The sequence below is a fragment of the Carcharodon carcharias genome, chromosome 19 (genome assembly GCF_017639515.1).
Source record: "Carcharodon carcharias isolate sCarCar2 chromosome 19, sCarCar2.pri, whole genome shotgun sequence".
Taxonomy (NCBI): domain Eukaryota; kingdom Metazoa; phylum Chordata; class Chondrichthyes; order Lamniformes; family Lamnidae; genus Carcharodon; species Carcharodon carcharias.
In genome coordinates this window covers 2261669-2275882 of record NC_054485.1, presented here as the reverse complement: position 1 = coordinate 2275882, position 14214 = coordinate 2261669, and the positions used below count along the sequence as shown (strand labels likewise).

Below are 14214 nucleotides of genomic sequence, written 5' to 3'. Positions count from 1 at the left end.
GTGGAGGTCCCATATCTGCTCTGAGCTGAATTAGCTAATTTCAGCCAGAGGAGCGGTGAATATGTGCATAGGGTGAGCCTGGGAGGTGAAAGGTCAGCCCTCTCCTGATCACAGTCTATTGACCTTTGCTATAAAACATGTATATGTGTATCTCCTGTTAGATAACATTGTATTGGGCTGCAGTGATCTGCCTCCCTGTCAACACTCACATCAGAATTAACATTACTGAAAACAATGCAACAGATTTGTTTACTGTCAGTGGATAGATACTTTTCACATCAAATTTCTTTTTCTGCAGACAAATATTGCTCGAAAAAATGCTCCTTTAAGCAACTAATGACCTTTAATTACATCCAATAAAAAATGCACTCAGGTTATTTCAGCTTATTACCGGTAAATTGTTCTGCTCCTTGTAGTTCACCACCTGATACCCAGTAAATCAATGCTCTGTATAATTATCTTATTGAATATTACAAAGAATAAGATATAAATGTTTTCCCTGAATATAAATCTTGATATTTAGTGCAAGCCCTGAGTCACAACACCCACACATGCAAACTTCTTTGATCCTAATAATAATCACTTACTGTCTGAGATTTCTCAGTTTGTTTCCTCAGGAGAGGCAGTTGCATTAAGCACGAAGGACTTTCTTCGACAGGTAATCTTCTTTCAACTTCTGCCATTGATGCTTCCAGCTGCAAAATGGATAATACACATGGAGGTTTACACAGCTGCTCTGGGAAACCACTCTGCACAGTTCAGTCCTGGAATTTTGTTCTTACACAAACAAGTATTTAAAGGAACATTGAGGTCATATCTCTGAATAAGAAAGACAAAATACTGCTACCTGGATCTTTGAGGAGTTGTGAAATTAGCTTACCTGACCTTCTGGACATAAAAGCACCTTCAGCCTACCCACTACTGAAACCCTGATACATTTATTTGTCATCTCAATACATGATTCCAAAACTACTTCAACTTCAGCTCCAGCAGACCAAGTCCCACTTACCCCACCGCTGCTCTCTTGCTGGGCTGCCATATCTGCCAATCTTTAACACCTCCAGTTTAATATTTTCATCCTCATGTTAACATTCCCCGCAGCCTCCCTGTGGCCTTGTTTGTTCCTCTCTCTGAAACTTCCTCCAGCTCTACAAACTCCCAGAACTCTCCATTGCTTCACCTCCCAGCTCTGTCACATCAGCAGGTGGCTGAGAGTTATACAGGTTCCACACTCTGGAATTCATTCCCTCTTCTCCTTTCCACTTCAGAAATGTGGAGAACCAGTGGATGCTGATTTAATGGCAAAAATACCAAAGGCAAAGTGAGGAAAAGCTTTTTGAAGCAGAGAGTGGTTAGAATCTGGAATGCATGGCCTGAGAGTGTGGTGGAGGCAGAGTCAATTGTGACTTTCAAAAGGGAATTGGATAAGGACCTGAAGGGTAAAATTTACAGGGATGGGGAATGGAGAGAGGAGAGGGATTAGCTGAATTGCTCTTCCAGAGAACTGGCATGGGCTAATTAGGACAAAGGCCTTTTGTCATGTGTCACCATTCTACAATCCTATGATTTTAGGACTCTCCTCAAAACCAGGCTTTTGACCATCTCTCCAGTATCTCTTTCTTTGGCTCAGCATCTGTTTTTGTCTGACCAGACTCTTTGTGAAAAACCATGAGATGTTTTTCCACATTCAATAAGTGTTCAGTAAATTAAAGTTGTTGTTGATGAGGCAGATTTCTCCTTAAAACCTTTACTAAAAGGAGTTACTCTAAACCTTTGTATCTGCACTGAGAAGCAGCACTGATCATAAATACTTTTCCCATGATTAATGGCCAGGTATTTCTATTTGGATTTAGTATAATTCATCCAGTTAAATAAGCACATGGCAGGATATCTTGTACATTGTCTTTTTTTTAAATCTCTGGCTGAAGAAATATGTTTTCTTAGAAAATCAAACACCAGCCTCATAATCATCATGCAATCTTCATATATTTCACCCGGTTCAGATAAGCTCTTGGCTCTCTTTTACAGATGGATATTAAAGATCGCCGTACTCACAGAAGGAAGAAGCTGGCCCAACATACTGGCCAAAATGATCCATCGGCAAAGAACATTAAAAAGAGATTAACTGCTCATCTCTGTCACTGCCGCTTGTGGGATCACAGAATTATGTTTGCTTTGCAATCGACTGCTGTTGAGTAACTGGCATTTCACACACTCCTGGGGTTTATTTCCAAATGAAGCTAATTCTGGTGTGCCATGTTCATTCACCAGAGTCATGCAAACTTGTGAATATAGAAATGGGATGAGGCCATTTAGCTCTTTCAGATCCATTCTGCCATTCAGAGAGATCAAGGCTGACCTGCAGTCTAGCTCCATATAAGCCCCTGCCCCTTTGCCCCATATCCCTTCATATCTTTGCTTAATAGAAATCTATCAGTCTCTAGTTTGTCTAATCTAGACTTGTCAGTTAATTCTTGGAATCCTGATATTATTCTGGTAAATCAATGCTGCACTCCTCCTAGGCCTTTATATTCTTCCTAAGGTGTGGTGCTCCGAACTCCTCGTAGTACTTCAGATGTAGAATAACCAGGACTTTGTACAGTTGATGTCTAATCCTTGTATTCTAGTCTTCTGGATATAAAAGCTGGCATTCCATTAGTTTTTTTGATTATTTTATGTAGCTCTTCATGACACTTTAACAATCTATGTACCTGCACTCCCAAGGGCAGAATGGCCTTGGTAGGTGGGCTGGGTAGGAGCGGGCGGGTGGGGGTGGTCAGGAAGCTGACCACTGCCCGCAATCGGGACCGGACTGCGATTTCACGCCGGTGGGCCAATTAAGACTCGCCTAACGTGAAATGCGAGAGGCAGCGCTGAGGCGTTGCCTGTGTGTAGGGTGGTGGTGGGGGTGGGGGGGGGCGGTGGTGGGGGGAGGAGGGCGAGTGAGCTGAGCACAAACCTCACATGCGCATGAGTGAGCACTTCATAATCTCCCTGAGGCACGGAGCTACCCCAGGGAGAGGAAACGTTTTCTACAAAAGACAAAGAAGGAAATAAAAATGTAATAAAACATTTCCCTCATGTGACTCATGAGCAGGGACATGCTATAGTTAAATTTTAAAACTTTTATTATTATTTGCTTTTGGAAACCTCATCCCACCCATGGATGAGGTTTCCAAAAAAATACGAAGGCCGCTTGGCCTTTATACTCGCCCGCCAACCGCTAGGTTGGTCTGGCAGTGAAACGTTTAACTTAAATGATTAATTTGTCTTCAGATCTGTGAGCTTGAACTTCAACTAATAGTCTCTTCGGGGGAACTTTATCAAATGCCTTCTGGAAGTCCATATAAATAACATGCATAGACATTCCCCTGTCCACAACATTAGTCACCTCTTTAAAAAATACCATCAGGTTCCTTAGATATGATCTACCCTTTACAAATCAATGCTGACTCCCCTTGATCAGCTGAAGGTTTTCAAGTGTTCAGTCATTCTGTCTTTAATTTTTAAACTCTAGTAATCTCTGACAACTGGTCATCTGATCTATAACTGATCCCTGGATCCATCCCTCAGATTTCTTAAATAATGGAGTGACATGTGAAATTTGCAATCTAAAGGAACAGTTTCTAAACTGAGAGAACTTTGGAAGATTCCAGTTAGAGTATTTGTAATGTTCTCACCTGCCTTCTTTAAAGCCCTGGGATAAAAACCCAATGGCCACTCTTTAATACCATTATTTTCTTCTTTACTGTTGTTTTTTTTATGTTACTTTTGGTGAATCCTTGTCCCTGGTTCAATAACAATTTCATTGAGATGTTTGACATGTCCTCCTCCTCCTCTACTATCAATATTGATGCAAAGTAATTAATTAATGTGTCCACCATTTCCAGACTTCCATTTAGAATATCACCATTATCAGCTTGAAGAGGCTCACACTGCTTACAACCACACCCTTTTTCTTAATATAACGGTGAAGGTTTTTAGCTTGTAATTTGATATCCTTCACAAGTTTCTTTTCATACTCCCTCTTGGAGCTGTATTGATTTTGTCACCTTTGCTGTTACGAACATACATATGGACATACAAACAAGGAGCAGGAGTAGGCCACTCAGCCACTCGAGTCTGCTCCACCATTCAATAAGATCATGGCTGATCTGATTGTAACCTCAACCCCACATTCCTGCCTGACCTCAAAAATCTTTCACCCCCTTGTTAATCAAGAATCTATCTAGCTCTGCCTTAAAAATATTCAAAGGCTCTGCTTCCACTATTTTTTGAGGAAGAGAGTTCCAAAGACTCACGCCCCTCTGAGAGAATTTTTTATTCTCCATCTCTGTCTTAAATGAGCGACCCCTTATTTTTAAACAGTGAGCCCTAGTTCTAGATTCTCCCACAAGAGGAAACATCCTCTCTACATCTACCCTGTCAAGACCCCTCAGGAACTTATATGTTTCAATCGAGTCACCTCTTACTCTTCTAAACTCCAGTGGATACAAGCCTAACATGTCCAACCTTTCCCTCATAAGGCAACCCGCTCATTCCAGGTATTAGTCTGGGAAACCTTCTGTTTCTGATGCATTTACATCTTTCTTTAAATAAGGAGACTAATACTGTACTCAGCACTCCAGATGTGTTCTCACCAATGCTCTGTATAACTAAAACATAACCTCCCTAATTTTGTAATCAATTCCCCTCACATTAAATGATAGCATTCTAATAACTTTCATAATTACCTGCTGCATCTGCATATTAACCTTTTGTGATTCATGTACTAGGATACCCAGATCCCTCTGAAACCCAGAGCTCTACAATCTCTTACTGCTTAGATAATAAGCTTATTTTTTTATTCTTCCTGCCAAGATGGACAATTTCACATTTGTCCACATTAGACTCCATTTGCCAGATCTTTGCCCACTCAATTAACCTATCCCTTGTCCCTTTGTAACCTCCTTATGTCCTCTTCACAATTTACTTTCCTAACTATCTTTTAGTCATCAGCAAATTTAGCCATCATACCTTTGGTCCCTTCACCCAAGTCATTTATATAAAGTGTAAAAGGTTGAGGCCCCAGCACTGATCCCTGTGACACACCACTCATCATATCCTGCCAACCAGAAAAAGACCCATTTGTGCCAACTCTCTGCTTCCTGTTAGCTAGCCAATCCTCTGTCCATGCAAATATGTTACCCCTTACACCCTGAGCTTTTAATTTCCACAATAATCTTTGACGTGGCACCTTATCAAATGCTTTCTGGAAATCTAAGTACAGCACATCCGCCGGTTCCCCTTTATCCACAGCACGTGTGATTCCTTCGAAGAACTCCAATACATTGGTTTCCCTTTCACAAAAGCATGTTGACTGTGCCTGATTTCCTTGAATTTTTCTAAGTGCCCTGCCATAATATCTTTAATAAAAGCTTCCAACATTTTCCCCATGACAGATGTTAGGTTAACTGGCCTTACTTGCTCTTATTTAAAGTCGAGGCCTAAGAGTGGAACAGGTGGGAACTATGATTGGGGCATTGTCACAGCAGTCCCAGCTCCTCTGATGATGTCTATATGGATGGGGAAGGGAATGTAAATATCACAAATGCATGTGTGCAAAGTGAGAGCGAGACCTAATTGCTGATTGGCACACTTGCCTGGATGAATGCAGCTCTAACAACACCTAAGAGGCTTGACACCATCTAGGACAAAGCAGCCCACTTGATTGGTGCCCCATCTACCACCTTCAACATTCACTTTCTCCATGACCAACAGACAATGACAGCAGTGTGCACCTTATGCAAGGTGCACTGCAGCAATTCACTATGGCCCCTTTGACAGCACCTTCCAGACCTGCAACTTCTACCACCTAGAAGGACAAAGGCATCAGGTGCATGGGAACACTACCACCTGCAAAGTTCCCCTCCTAACCATTCCTAACCTTCACTGCCTCTGGGTCAAAATCCTGGAATTCTCTTCCTGACAGCACAATGGATATACCTATGCTACATGGACTGCAATGGTTCACCACCACCTTCTCAAGCGCAATTAGGGATGGTCAATAGAAGTGAGAGTTGTGAAAGTGACATTCACATTCCTTGAATTAATATGAATAAAAACCATCACTGTACTGTGATTGAGTCTCCCTCCCTCCAGGCCAGCCTCTTTTATACATGCAAATACACCTTTCTTTAAATTGATCGATCTCGCCCCACCACCCCCCCTCCCCCCACCATTTGTCCCCATCCACCAAGGACACTGTGGCCAAATGTAACAACCTGACAGATTCTGCTAACTCAGGATTCCACCCACTGATCCATTATTGAAGCTCATATTTATTTAAGCTAAAGTTTATGCCTTCAGTATTTTCCAAATGAACAGTCAAAGCTCTGATGTGTTTGACAGTGCCAGGGATAAGTCAGACATGCACAGTACTGCACATCCTGACTCTCTTAATTCTGGTGGTGAAATGGATTTGCAGAATGGACTGCTAGCTGGTTTGAAGACAGTAAACAGAGTGGGAGTAAAGGGCAGTTATTCAGTGTGGCAGAATGTAGGGACTAGGATCAGTGCCTGGGCCACTTACATTAACCATCTGGACTTGGAAACGTGAATACAGGCCAAGGTTTTAAGGCCCCGCCGCAGTGTCTCTCCCCCTGGGCTGGTGTGAAGAGCCATTTAAATCTCCATTCATGGTGCGGAGACCATTACTGCAGCCAGTATCCTGACTGAAGTCTTGGTAGGGGTTTTATGAGGGCTCATCATTACCTTTTGGTTTTTATATTTGCCTATCTCTTTACATGAGTATATTATTTGTTTACATATAAACAGGATTAGCACTATGGAAATGTTGTTTTTGTCGTTGTTGATGACATCCAGACACATGGAGTGGAATTTTACTCCGGAGGGAGTTTACAGGCTCGCTGAAGACAATGGATGTTTGAACAGCTCACCGCATTTTACAGCCCCGCCCCCACTGTGACCGGCCCATAGAATTCCACCTGGGCTCTCTCGGCAACTTGAATGACTTCTTTTTGCTCCCTAACCAAGAAGTGGCAGAATCCAATCATAACCACACCCCCCCTCGCCCCATCACTGACCCCTGAAAATAGTAAACTCAGCCTAGATGGGGGATGAAATTGAGAATTTACAGGTTTTGATGGATTATACTAGGATATTCATTGAGGGTAAGCAGTACATTCAGGCCAATAGAATGGAGCCAAAGGCTACATTCTCACATCAGCATCCTGTGTGCTTTGCCGCCCAAGGCAGGTCCTTGGCTATAGAGGTCTTTCAATGTCTTCCTATCCTGTGCCAGTTTTTTCAGTACCAACAACCTCCTTCAATTTTCAAGCCTCCCATTCTCACATGTTAGATTTGGTGCAGAGACTTTCACAGGTGGAAACAGAGATTTCCCATTTTGTATTCATTTCAACATAGATTCCACCGGAACTTTTCAGGTAGGTTCCTGGCTATGGCACATAGAGGAGACTCATTAGCAAACAGCCCATTGCCAGGGAAACAGCTGGTTTTGGTTAGGCTGTACTGTACACCTTACCTGGCCCATAGCTCAACAGCTGCTCACCAAACCCTGTGTGGATCAGCCTGTCTTTGATTCCTGCCTCCAAACTCAATCCTACCTCTCTGCATCTATGTGGTTGAATAGCCTACAATAGGTACTCTGTTATGTTCATACAGGAAGAACGATCACTGTGGTGGGTGGAAAGAGGGTGCTGTATTTATGGTTCTGAATCCAACAGAATTTAATGCACCGAGAAGAGGCAGGTTGAAATTTTAGAGAAGAAAATTCCTTTTTACATTGCTCCCATTTGTGTCATGAATCTGGAACTATCAGTTATGTGATGCCCTTTGAGCTGTTCTGACATCATAATCCAGCGACCATTAGAGTTGCCAACCCTCCAGGATTGTCTTGGAGTTTACAGAAACTGAAGATCAAACTCCAAGGGCAATATTTTCCCCCTGTCGGGGTGGGTGTGCGAGAGAGGGTGCGGATGGTGGGGGTATGGGGTGGGAGGGGGGGTGGATTCCCTGAGCTGGGAGTGTGCTCTTTCACGCATGCATGCGAAAGGGTGCACAGATCACCCTGAGGCAAAGTACTGCCTCAGGGAGACCGGCTCAAAGATGAAAATCAGATTAAAGAATAGAAATCATTTTACTGACATGTCCCCGCATTTGACACTGTCACATGAGTTGGGACATGTCCGTAAATTATATTATAAAATATTCTGAAATTTTTAAATCCCTCAGGAAACCACATCCCACCCATGGGCAAGATTTCATGTTTATTTCAGAAACCGGCTCGGCTCCCAGCCTGCCCGGTAACATTAAGGTTGGACGGGCAGGTCCTTTAATTGCCTTAATTAGTTTTTCAAAGGCCTTATCTGGCCGTTGATAGTTGCGCGCCTGCCAGACTGAAAATCTAAATGACGCACGCCCACCATCACCCTGCATCATTTTACACAGCGGGGAGTGCGCCCCACCCCCACTCGCCAACCGGAAGATGCAGCCCCCAAGATGTTGCAAGTAAGCCAAGAGTAAAATCATAAGGTCACTAAACCAATCTGTGCTTTTGTCATTTTCTTTGAGTGTTTTAGTTTAATAGTTATAAAAATATTGGATCTGAAAGCTGTTTCATTATCAGTTAAGATTAATCCAAGAGCCTGTTCTGCCTTCTACATTGGCTTAGGAAGGGGGTGTGTCTGGATGGACCAATGACTGGAATAGGGGAGCAGGGTCGTTCAAGGTCACTCTTGAGTGAGGGGGTTCAAGGTCATTTAGGATGGTTCAAGGCTGTCCAGGGTGCTTCTGGCCAGTTCAGGATAGTTCAGGGTAGTATAGTTCAAGGCGGAAGGTCATACAATGAAACCTCCAGGAATATGCCCAAGCGGATTCTGTCCCTTTCCCTCCTCCAACCCCATCAGACCATCACCACCTCCGCCATCCACCTCCCCCACCAAACAACTGGCCCCCCCCACCTCAACGTTATACATAAGAGGTTGTTCTTGGATTTCTACAACTCTCCTGTGTAAATGAAAATTATAATAAATCATTGAAAAAATTATTCCAGAAATTTGAGCTCAATGCAAAAATTTTCAGAACCCAAAAGGTTAATCAGCAAGTTAGAGTATAACCTTGTGCTGGCTTTAACTTCTTAGCATGAAATGCTCTGCTGACGTTTCATTTTTCTTTTTCATTCATTGCTCATTAATGAACCCCAGCTGGTCCATACAAGAGTTTCAGTTTTTAATTTAATTATGGAAGCCCCATCTGCCTTGGGAAGCTAAACTAACTTTGTCAAATGTTCTTGGGCTGTGTTTAGGGCAGAGTTTCTTGCTCATGATACCTTTCAAGCTTCAGTATTGTTGCTACGCTGATAGTGTATGCAATTATGTACCCCTCCCCTCAGCCAGCCCTGCATTGCTTACGGCATTTTACAATGCATGACATTTCACAGATAAGAATGTGACAGATGGAGCTGCTGTATGGAGAGTCCCAGCTGGGATCAAAAACATTAGCACAGGAAAATGTCTCTGGTTACAAAACGAGGGAGTATGGTAAAGCTATCAAATCAAACATGACTGGGAGCTGTTGAAAGCATTGAGAGGGTTTTATTTCATTTTCGGCAAGAATGAGCTGTGTTTTCTTACTGACTGCAAATGAGAAAATGATTTATACAAAGGAAAATTTGCTCAGTTATATTATCCATAAGGCTAATTGTTCAAAATGTATATTCATCTTTAGCTCTTTCCTGGGCTGGATAATCAACTATTTGACTATTTATTACAATAAAAGCTTCTGGATCACTGGTCATGGGCAGTTTTTCCTGCATCATTAGGTGAAAAGCAAGTCCAACATATTCGTGCTCTTGCACATGAACACAATAATGAGCTCTGGAAATTCAGAAAGCCATCACTGCCACTGATACCCTTTGTTAGTTGAGATATTCCACAAGGGCTCCGATAATAAATGTACAAGTGTACTTCGCACAGCTACAAAAAAAAAAGCTGGAGTACCTTCCGAGATACAAGATGCAGCTGTTTATATTTCAAGTGTCTGTAAAGTACAGTCCATAATTCTCACCCTCCCTGGGAGGAAAGAGAACACCTTTCTTTGTTCTTTTGGTTCTGTTCCTCTCGAGCATCCCCAATTTTCAGCACTTCCATCATTGGTGGCTGTGCCTTGAGGTACCAAGATTCTAAGCGCTGGAATTCCCTCACTAAAGCTCTTTACCTCTCTACCTTTGTATTCTTCTTTAAGATGCTTAAACCTTTTAATAACATGAAAGTGACGGGGACTGTGCACAGCACTCCAAAGTTCCATTTAACATGACATTGATGCTTTTCAGTTCAATCCATGGAGAAATGAACTCCAGTACTTTGCTTTAAATTGCCTTATTACCCAATGTGGCTAGTTTTAGTGATCTGAGTGTGTGTCCTAGATCTCTTTGCTCATTAACACCATTTAGATCCTTATTTTCTAGGGAGAATTGACCTCTGAATCATCGCCCCCGTACACTGCTTCGCACTTATATATGTTGGAGCTCACCTGCCAATCACATGGCCAATCCTGCAAATCTAGGAATTTCTTTAATAAACTTGCAGAATGGATATGCAGCTGGCAAAATGGATTTCAACATAAACAAGCGTAATTTGCTGCAGTCTTCCCAATTTTTGACTATACCTCCTAATTTTGCTTAGTTCACAAATTTCTACTTTCTGATGGCATTTCTGATACAAATTGTTAATGTAAATGGTAAACAATGAATGATCCCAGCGCCAATCTTTGTGGGATATCATTTCCCACCATTTCTCAGCCTTAGTAATTGAAAAGAATTGGGGTGTATTATCAGAACGCAGCCTTATAAACAGGGCTGAAGAAAGACCATTCAATTCTTTGGTACCAAACCTCTACATGGGCAGTATCTTAGTGCCCTGTGGTCCAATAGAAATCCCTGACAATCCCATCTCAGCCACATTGACTGCTGCTTTTACCCATATTATACAGCATTTATCAAATAACCAACAAAGAGTGACCAAAACATCCACACACCGCTTTGTCATTTCACCAACAAATGGGCATAATGTTAGAATACACTTATATATACCATGTAAATGAGTTTTAAGGTCACATGGCCAATAACAGTGCCTATTATTCATTTTTACTAATTAATCAGAAATATGATTTTCCACATCTGAGTTCCTGGTCACCATATGTGATTAATGTATTGGACACCACTGTCTCAGTTACCCACTGCGCATTCCCCTTAAACTGAGGATAACAATCATTTGTAAATGATAGGTTAGTAGTACCTACCTAGAGCTCACCTCATTAAACTATACCTGATTCATTTGTTTCATAATTCACATACTCTCCCAAACAGCACTTCATAGGCTTCATTCTGGATCTTTTCAGACATCAACAACAGGAGAACGATTTTTCCTCTGTGAGCAGGAAACTGTCGGGACTGTTTCCCTGCACCCAGGAGGAACAGTCACTCGTCGTGATTTTCACTGGGGCGTCCCCTTGGAGACAGACTCGCCAATGCCACTAAGGACAGCCTCAAAGTTGAAGGGTCAATCTGAGGCCTTCCAGCTTGACAGGACCAGCAACCTGTGATGGAAGGTGAGTGAGAGAGAGGGTGCTTCAAAATGGAACAACCCTCGCTCTCTCACTTCTTAGAATTTTTATTCTTTAATTTAAAAATGGTGTTTGCAGCAAAAGCACCACTATGGTAAGGTGGGGTCTGGGGGGTAAGGGGGGACATACTTTGACTGTGCCCAAACCATCTTCTATTTGAAGGTAGCCCATTGTTAAGCTACTGTTTTTCCCGCTAACCTTTGGTTCTAGTCTATCTGGCCAACTCCGTTCTTGCCCCATTGAAGTCCGCTCTCCGCCAGTTGATTATTCTTACTCTGGATTGACCAATGTCATTTTCCACCGCCCCAGGTCTGTGATTGGGATAGGCCCTTAACAAAAATATATCGCAAAGGATCTGAATATCTCAAACGATGGTTTTTTTCAGTTTTACAAGATGTTCTAAACCCATAACATTAAAAATTCTGCACCCTTATTCGCTTTTTTTACATTTTGAAGCTGAATTCCCAAATGTGAACATTCTCAAGTCAGATCAGAAACAGTAATCTCCTAAATAGATCAGATTTGTTTTCCCTCCAGGCTCCTGTTCATTTATGAATGCCTGTTTTAGGACAAGTATTTTAATCCAGACTCTGAATCGTAATATTAATGGAGAAAAACCTTTGTACAAATGGAATTCTTTCCAGTACAGTTTACTGATAATAAATGATGTTGTTTTCTTTTGTATGAAGATATTTAATTGTATTTCACCTTACGCACCTTCAGACTGAGCTGGCCCAGTTTCAAAACAATCAGCAAGTTCTGATAGCTAGCTAGAGATTTTCATAAATACATCACTGACCAGATTACTTAACATCAATCAGATTTTGTCATTCTTTCATATTGTACCTCAAGAACTTAAAATAGCAGGGGACCCACACAGTGAAACCAACTGCTCCTTACTGAAGAAGTGAGATTAAAAGAGGTTTACAATGTTGTCAGTGAGCCTGAGGGTTGGGAGAGTTTGAGAAATCCACAAAGGATGACCAAGAGATTGATGAAGATGGAGAAAATTGAATGAGAGTTAGGCTAGCAGGAAATAGAAAAACAGATTGTACGATCTTCACAAATTTGTAAAAAGAAAGTAATTTGTGAAAGTAAATGTGGGTCCCTTAGAGACAGGAGAAATTCTAATGGGGAATAAAGAAATGGTAGAGATCTTAAACAAATATTTTGCTTCTGCCTTCACCGTAGAATTAAAACACAAAACAACCTGGAAATAATGGAGACCCAAGGGTCAAATGAGAGCGAGGAACTTAATTATTAGCAAAGAGGAGATATTGGGGAAATTCATGGGACAGAAAAATGTCAAAGCCCCTGGATGTGAAGGTCTCTGGGTTTGAAAGAGGTAGCTGCAGTGACAGTAGATGCTGCAGAATTCTGGAGGTTCCTGGACACCTTTCCTGATATCTCCTCATGCTGCTCAATGTCAACTTTTGTTTTGATAATGTTCCTGCGAAGCACCTTGTGATGTTTTGTTATGCTAAAGGTGCTATATAAATGTAATTTGTTGTTTATTGGTTGGAAGGGGATAACAAACGGATATAGCTAGAATTTATTTGAACATTTGTAGGTTTTGTGAGCATTGGATTTGATACCAGTGAATACTTACACACTGTATAGTTTTGTCATTCTTGGTTCAACCTTATCACACATACTTTCTTGACAACACCAATGGCATAATCATACCTCAGGTACTAACCGTCTATATGGCCAGACTGGGAGGTGAGGGAGCCAATGGAATGGTGGGGGAAGGCTGATGTGTGGGTGCAGAGCTTGTCATCTTCCTGCCACTTACCACAGTGGCTAATGTACAGGACAGCCTTCCTGCCCAGAGGCTAATTGAGCCTGCTCAGTGGGGAATTAAGGGCCAACGCCATTGCATTTTATAGTGGCAGATGGGTTCTCTGTTGCATGAGAAAACCATCAGGTAAACTCCAGTGCCCACCCATGATGGCCATCCACCCCCAGTGGCAATAGTCACCCCAATGGCAACCACACAACCCCCCTACCCCCTACTCTCAACAACTGCACCCCCCCCACCCCCCATCCATTTGGGCCTCCAGACCACACTTACCTGGCTGGGAAGATGGCCCACTTCCAAGGTTTCCTCGCTGTCTCAGCATTGGCCTCCACTCCCAGCGGTGTTGCTGGGAATGCCGAGTTACTGCCCCTCAGATTGGCTGCCAGCTCCTGGGGGTTGGGGCACTTCTCCTTCGCAGGGTTTGGAGCACTGATTGCAACTGATTAGTTGCTTGTCAGCTGATCAATGTGGCTGGGAATCTCACAAACAGGCAAGACAGATTCGCCTCTGGCTTCGGAGCTCATAGTTGTGGCTCCCATCGCTGCGAACAAGTTTCAGTGCAGGCGGTGTGAGGCTGGCGTTCAGTACCCAGGGTGTGAGGAGACTTTTCGCTGCCTGTGCAATCTTAAAGCTGACAGGCGGGCGAATCATCCAGGCGGCCTTTACATTTTTGAGGAAACCTCATCCAAGGGCGGGATGAGGTCTCTGTTACTAATTTAAAAAACGATCAAAACGCTTTGAAAAAGTTTTCATCACCCGAGCGTTGAGGT

The 14214-nt window shown here is 42.5% G+C and overlaps 1 long non-coding RNA gene across 1 annotated transcript in view; it reads right to left on the bottom strand.

Moving 5' to 3' along the window:
• Window positions 1-13757, bottom strand: part of LOC121291895 — a 156829-nt gene extending 143072 nt beyond the window's left edge. Inside the window, exons 1-2 of the long non-coding RNA XR_005946111.1 lie at window positions 13718-13757; window positions 588-695 (exon numbers count right to left, since the gene is read on the bottom strand). This is a non-coding gene — a long non-coding RNA (uncharacterized LOC121291895). The remainder of the gene's footprint in view (window positions 1-587; window positions 696-13717) is intronic.
• Window positions 13758-14214: the final 457 nt, after the last annotated feature.